We start from the raw sequence: 8119 nt of genomic DNA on the forward strand, positions 1-8119 counted from the left end.
ATTTAGGAAAAAAAACAAAAAAAAAGTAAAGTTTACCGGCTAGACTTTGCATAAAACACACGTCTGCAAGTTTGTGTATTTGTTTGTGCGTCACCCTCGACGCTCCGGCCCGACACGGCGGAGGTGGTGCGGTGGCTTATTTTAGCATGACCCGTGGTGTCTGATGTTAAATCCGTCCTGGTGTCTTTGTGCGGACCCCGAGCCGTCGCTGTTTGTGGAGAGCGGCCGCAGAAGGAGCGCTGAGGGTTATTTGCAGCCCCAACCTTTCCGCTGGGGGCTTGGCGGCGCGGCGGCGGCGCGCGGCCTCAGATGTGGCCGCCCGGTCCGGCCGCGCTTCAGCCATTGCATGATGACTCACTGTAACAGTGACCTAAAGCCATAACTCAAAATACCCCGACCGTCCAGCCGTTCCCTCTCACGGAGTCTCATCTAACAGCGACTAACCTCCACACCTCAGAATAAAAGAAGAAACTCACCACAAATACAGTTAACATGTATTACCACTTTACACATTGAAGGAAAATAAACTTTCATTTCACTGGTAGTGTGATGATAGACTGTAAATATTTAGCAGCTAACAAATTAACACGTTACCACTTTTCAACAAGAACTCGGTTGTGCAAAAAACTAACTTATCTTTCTCATGTGACTTGGTGAAGTATCAGAACAGTGTCCTCGGTGCCATAATAATCATTTCCTCGGTATGCTCAACTTAAAAAAAAAAAAAAAAAAGAAGCCCCACTGAATTCAAGCTGTTTGCACAGAGATTTTTGTTTTGTACGACTGTTGAGTCTCTTTTTTATGTTGTTAAAGGCACATAAAACAATGTTAAAATGATGTGGCTGCTTGTAAATAACTTTTTTTTTTTTTAATTTATTAACATGTCTTATTTAAGAATGGTCATTGCGCTCAAATGAGCAGAACAAAAAGGGAGAATTGTCCTAATGTCAATGTTGTGATGACGATTAATAAACATCATGTTTTCTTTACTTGTTGGTGGTTTTGTTGGTACTTTTTTCCCCCACTTACATTCTACAACTTATTTATGGTACAGTGCTATGCTCCTGAAAAGTGTTACATACAACTAGCAGTTACAAAATCATTTTTTTTAATTGAATGTTCTTTTTTTTTTGTTACAGCTGGCATGTTGTTTATGATTGATGAGGTGTTTAATAGAAGAAAGCCCCGCTGGTTGTTTCCTCTTTGATGACTCCACAGATGCATGAAGCTGTGTCGGACATGTGATATTTGAAGCCGCTGTTTTCCTTCAGGACGTTCACAGTTTGCACGCGGAGGCCTTCCTGCTCCTCCGTGATGAGCTGCGAGCCGCCGGGTCCAGGCCCCGGGACGGGGGATGTCTGGCCCCCTCTCACCAGAGGGGGGAGTCCCTGACGCCTCCTTTCCACTGGTGGTCCCGTCCGGCATGCCTGAGGCTTCCCTCAGTCCTCAGCAGGATCGCGTGTCACAGTTCAGAGGTCAGGTTTCCTCATTTCAGGAGCTCCGTCGGCCTTGAGGAGAAGAACCTGCCAGCAAAACTACAAATACCTGATTACAGTCACAACCAACTGCTTTAAGTTATTACTTGATTAATACTTCATTAGCTATAGTTACTAATTACTGCTGCTTATACTGCATAGTTGCAGTTCTGTCAGTACCTGGAAATGAGTACTTGATTACAGTTAGTTACTAGTAACTTCAGTAAATTGCAGTTGAGTTAATGCCGAGTTAGTGCTTGATCACTTTAATTGTTTTAATTACTAGTTGCTGCTTCAAATATAATTGAAGTTAATCAACTAGTAGCTACATTTTATCTTTTGATTAAAGCTATATTGACTAGTTACATCTGTGAAAAATAATGAAAATACTTTGGGAGTGACTAAAAAATTAGAAGTACTTGATTACTTTTATAATTTATAAGTTGTAATGTTTTTTTTATGAGTTTCTAAATATTGCTAGAAATATTATTGGTTACTAGTTACTTTGGGTGTGTGTGTTGCCATGGTAACATTGGCAGCAGAATCTGAAGCCATAAAAGCCGGATTTCTTTCCGAACGTGCGGCGCAGCCCCTCAGCTGTGCGTCTCCGGACGAAATCCTCAGCGCTCCTCCAACTTTCTCTGCTTGTTCCGACGGCCACATGCGTAAGTGATACCGTTAAAAGAAACATTCCCCTCCATCAGTCCCATGGAAGCTGAAATTCCACTCCGCTCTGTGGTGGGCTGCCAGCAGCGGAGCCCCCCGCCGCCTCGCTGCCAAACTCGCAATCCAGCCAGAAGCCAAATAAATTCCCAAATCCACTTTGTGTTTTACAAGCTTTGGATTTTCAGGCCTTTAAATCTTTATTTCTTTCTTTTTTTAAGTAGCTTACAGCTTTTACATAACAGTTCCTTGTTAATGATGTCGATGTCGGCGCATTTTATCTTTTGAAGACAGGAGTGTGGAAACATGGTACACGCAGAGTACCTGCACCAGAAGACGAGTTACTCCACCAGAGAGGGTTCATGGGAAGGAAATAAATTAGATAATGATCATTTGTTAACGTTTTTGTTAGGAAATGATAGTGCTGAAGCTCAGTTTGTCTTGTGAGCTGTGTAGTTCTTCACTGAACATAACTTCAAATGTTCGTTTGATGTTCAAACAGTTTTGGGAAATCCGTATTGCTGAAGAACACGACAACTAACTAATGCTAAACCAAATAGTAATTTTCTGAAAAAGACATTTCCCCCAAAAAGAAAACCAGCTTTGGATTATGCTGATTGTTTTAGGAACTCAAGGCCAACATTATCCTTTCCTGTCTGTCTGCCAGTCTGAGAAGGACCTTAGATGGGAAATAATTTTGGATAATGTGAATTATAGCCTTGTCAGATTAGTTTCTCACTGAACGTGAGCATGATCCAGAGATGAATCCAATGCCAAAGTTAAAGGTCGGCTTCCTGAAATCTGCCTTGTGAGTATTGTGCTTCTACAGTGTAGGGCTGAAAGAGTGACATCACACCGCAGTGCATGCTGGGATTTGTATCATTTATTCTTGACGTTTCATTGACAGTTCAGCTGCTATTTATCAAATTACCTAATGCGATAATGTTATCTGACCATTTCTCATGCCTCTTCTGTTAATTAAAATGATTCCTAGAAAGCGTTACCATTAAAGCTCAGCAGGTCAGAGACAGCAGCTCCAGCTTGTTAAACGAGTGACGCCACGTGTTACTTTATGATGTTATGATGCGAATTAGGGCAAAATGTTTGTGAATTTATGCCACGTGGAGATTTTCTGCTTAGCTGCAAGAAGCTGTTTGGAAATAACAGAAACTCCTGGTGAATGGTTCGGGGTGACGCCGCGTAACCAGCAAGTCGCTGCACATGAATTGTTTACTACCGACTTGTTAGTGCTCTGTGTAAACACCGAATTTTGGCAATGATAGTCCTCTCGCTAAAAACACCGCACGCCCTCCGCCGGCACTATTTTTAGCTCCTCGGGCCTGGAATGCTTTGATTTGTGCTAACAGTCAGAAGCGCTGCACATGTGCAACTCCCCTCCCCGCGATGCGCTACGACAGCGGCTAAGGCCTCCGAAACCAAGCAAACAAAACCGAGCAGATCACTTTAAGACGGGTCGGATTAGGGACATCTTTTCCCTTTGTGAGGAGAAGCTGCTGCAGCGGCTGATTGACTGTGATTGTTGAGACCAAAACGCAGCGGGCCGTTGTTATGAGAGGAGCTCTGCTGGGAGGAGTGAGTCTGAAAAGTTGAACAGAGTCCAACCCGTTTGTTTTGACGACCTAATGCTGCTGCCTTTACGTCCATATTGCGCTGATATTAAACACAAAGCGATGTTTGAATTGTGAACCGCTTCAGGGCCGAACTGGAAATCTGGATAAGGCAGAAGATGGACTCGACATGTGTGTGTGTGTGTGTTGGGAAGGAGGGGGTTCATGGGATTTCATAACACGATGCTGCAAGAGGGAAAAACCCATGAGCCAGACTGCCACTTTTCCACTGGACCGAAAATACTTGAATTCTTTCTCCAAACATTTGACTATTGATCAGATTACATCAGGAGGTTTCCTCCAGTGTGGATGTATGCAGTTTCCATGTGGGTGGAACATATTAGTTCATTTGTACATGTCGGAAAAGCAAGCCAAATGTTTTCCAGGGATCTGGACTTGTGGCAGGAAGGAAACCGGGTTCCTTATTGCACAGCGCTGTGCCGGCTCAGCCCCTACCGGGGGTCTGTCAGCGCTGCTCCACAGCTACCACAATACAATCCACAAATTCTGCAATATTATCCTTAAAAATCCTGAAACATGAGAATCCAGACAACAGGTCCATGGAGAGGAGAAGTGAAGATGTTGTCATACACACTGCTGTTAATGTTAATTTCCTGGACGCTAATGGTTCATTCACGCTCCAGTTTTCTACAGATGCATATATGAAGCCTCCCGATCGTAGTTACTGGTTTGATGCAGTACCACCAGTCACCATGTGTGGCAGTATTGAGATTAGAAGCGGATTAAACATTCTCACAGCGCTGCTGCCAGTTGTGCCTCTTTGTCTGAATGAACTTGATCGCAGCTTCCTACAGTTGTAGTTAATGTTGACTTCAATCTTCTTCACTTTTAAAAAATAAAATGAAATAAATAATTTCACATCTGTGAGTATAAACTGGCTGCTACCTTTCAGTCTCCGTCGGCTGAATTGGGTTTCCACAGCATTAAGTAGGATAAACCAGTTCTTTTATTCCCTTCAGCTGAGACAACAGAGAGCTGAGAGTGATCGACAGTAATTGGTAAAGTGGAAACATCTTCAATCCATGTTCCATGTTCCTCCCTGGTCAAACATCAGTTCAGTAGTGAGAACCCAGACAGCCTGAGACACCTGCAAGAAGCCCAAGTTTCCCCTGAACTTTCGGAAAAGGGTGAAAGGTTTAATTGGGAGTAATGTGAGAGAGAAAGTCCTCTTGTTGAGATGAAAAGAGCTGCAGCGGAGTCAAAAGTCCACGCTCGTCGTTGCCCCCTGAATTTCCTCCGAAACTTTTCCATGAGACACATGGCAGTATACCATTTCCATATCAAAGTTCCACTGCTGGGATTTGAAGGCTCAATCACACATGTTACACTTGGAAAAGTTAAACAGGGCGACGCTCTAACCCAGACAACTGTACCTCAATGAGCTGTTTTACTGTGGTGGAAAAAACTCGCCTGAACCTGGAAAAATTAGACACAAGAGAGAGAGAGAGAGAGAGAGAGAAACGGAAGTGCAAACTCGGCCGTCTGGACGCAGGCAGTTTTCCTCTCTTCAGCGTGTGCCATACTAATTTGCTCATTCACGTCTTGCATTGCATAAGAGTTCCGTAACAGCGGAGGAATTTACATCTGGTAGACGAGATGGTTGCCACCATAAACGTGGGCCTGGACCGCTGCGGTTTACAGACTCACTGCAGTCACCTTGTTAACCCGACTGTCTAGTGCAGGCTCTCTCGCTCAGACTAATCCTCGTCTCGATCCCAAACAGATCCTCTAATTACCCCCCCCCCCCCCCCCCGGTTTTTTTCTCTCTCGCTGGAGTGGAGTGCGCACATTTTCCTTTGAATGGCCCCAAGAATGACACGACTGATGGCAGCAGTCACTGAGGCCATGCAGACGCTTCGATAGGGAAATATCTGTTCGGCTCAGGTGAGAGAGAGAGAGCAGAGGCTATGGGGTCAGTCAGAGGGAGGTCACGACCCATCGCAGGGCAGAATGCAAAGAAGCACAACGAAGGGCACACCTACTGGAAAGATGTTTAATAAATGGAGACTTTTTTTGGATTCAGCTAAACCCAAAACAAAATGTTTGGATTTTTCACTTTTTTAAAGCATCGCCCACTCAAACTAAATTAGGTTGTTTGTGAATCCCAAACGAGAATGAGTTTGACTCCCCTGTTATGTAACATCTTCATGTGGGTAGAGGTCGCAGGGTGAAACGCCGGTTAACCTTCAACAGTCCATTGCAGAGCAAACAGACACACACACACACACACACACACACACACACACACACACACACACACACACACACACACACACACACACACTGGAAATTCAAATTCCTCGGTTTACATGAAAACAATTCTATGGATTTTGGGAAGAAACCCGAGTCCCCAGAGAAAACCCACGTAAACACACTCCACTGCTGACAGATTTGAACCCTCTTGCTTTGGTGCAGCAGTGCTGACCACTCCTCCACCGTGCCGTCCGTATCTATCACGGATTCAATAGTAGTCAACACAGATAGCTTTATATACTTTAAAGGAATATCCAGATCTTTTTGAAAACATATTTATTACTCATTAGCTTGGATATCAAGGATAAGCAACGGTTTGCTCTTATGACGGCATGTACAAGCTCCATAAAATCTCAGACATTCACAGCACTTTTCTGCCCTCTGGTTGACAGGGCCTGTGTAGAGTTTGCATGTTCCTCCTTGGCCTGAGTAAAAATATTTCCCAGGTACTCCAAATCTACGCTTCTTCTACTAGTTGAGGACTTTAAAGTCTTCCTGTTTGAGTGATTCTTTTTTAACCCTGCAGTAGAACAGTGACCTCTGTAGGTTAGCTGGCATTGGCTCTCCCACATACAAGTGAATTACTTCTTCTTTTTTGTACATATTTAAATATATTTTGGATCCTTTACTGTGAGCACATTGCCGTATTAAATGCATGAGTCGCCTCTGACTCTTGGCATTGAAACACTGATGTATAGTTTAACTTGGCTGCTGCGGAGGGCTTGTTCAGCGCCTTCCTCTCCCGGGCACTATATGGAACCTTGTTTAGCTTCAGCTATTTTAAATTGACTATGCAAATGTATTCAGCTCATAAACGGCTTCCTGAAAACGCCTCAGTTCGTCACACATGGCGCTGGAGCAGCCGCGGTTCGGCAGTGTGCGTGGAGCGTAGTTTAACCCCATCAGGCTGATGGACGGGCCTTCGCCGCCCCCCCAGTCCCTCACAGACTGACAAAGCTATTAATACAGCTGACAGCAGATGAACTGAGACATGACTCAGACCTATATAGTGTGTAGGATTTAATCATGGATTGTTTAGTGAACGGAAGTTGCTTTAAAAGCAGCAACAGCACCACTGTAGATATTGTTAATTCATCATCTTGTGATTTATGCAGAGAAAATCAGACTTGAGAGGAAGTTAATGGAGACTTTCACCTTCTCCGAACACAGACTGACTCTTAACTCACTGTTATGGAGCGCAACCAGTAGTAGACTGTGGTTGAAAGTAGAAAATCTGGCATTTACCGAATAAAATATGGAGTTCAAACAGCTGACCTGTAAGCAACAAATGATTTGTTGATGGGATATACCAACAGGCTTTTAATAGAAGTCTGTGCAACATTTAATTTAAATGTTTCAAAGCTTTGCTTTCCAAGAACAGTAAATTATTTCATGTCTGTCTCCTTATTAATGTGTATGTTTTTTGATTTACTGAGATTTTCTGCCTCCATCACATTTTACTGACTACTGAGACGGAATACATTTATCTTTTATTCAACATTGCTGAATTCAGAAGTCATAGTTTGACAGACACACTCTCAAGCACTTCAGAAAATGTTTATTAAGTGTGGGAGGAAGCCTGAATCAGTGTGGAGAAACTTCACAACCACGGAGGGAGAACATGCAAACTCCAGCCTGGAATCAAACTGTAGACCCTCTCCTGACGCAGTGTGAGTGCGAACCACTGCACTGTACTGCAGTGCAGTGAGTGACTCAACTTCCTATAAATCCCCCAAAAAGTCAGTGAGCATTGAAATCTTAAAGTACATTTTCATATGATCCCAAACACGTTTGTTCTGTTTTTCCCTCACATGCTGACCCTGAAAGTCCCCAAACACAAAGCTTCAAACAAAACCATAAAAAAAAAGTCCTGATTGGACTTGAACTCATATCGTATTGCAACTTTTCAAATCTTTAATTTAATATAGAGTGGGGTTTTTTTTCCAGAAATGTCAGAAATGTGTATTTTGTAACGCAGCAGGCCAGGTTGTCCTGAATTTTCCTTTCAGGAGGCGGTCCTGAGGTCTCTATGGGTTTAGTTATATAATTGCATCTGAGAATGTGTCTTTCTGCATGGGG

This window comes from Salarias fasciatus, chromosome 20 (genome assembly GCF_902148845.1).
Source record: "Salarias fasciatus chromosome 20, fSalaFa1.1, whole genome shotgun sequence".
Lineage (NCBI taxonomy): Eukaryota > Metazoa > Chordata > Actinopteri > Blenniiformes > Blenniidae > Salarias > Salarias fasciatus.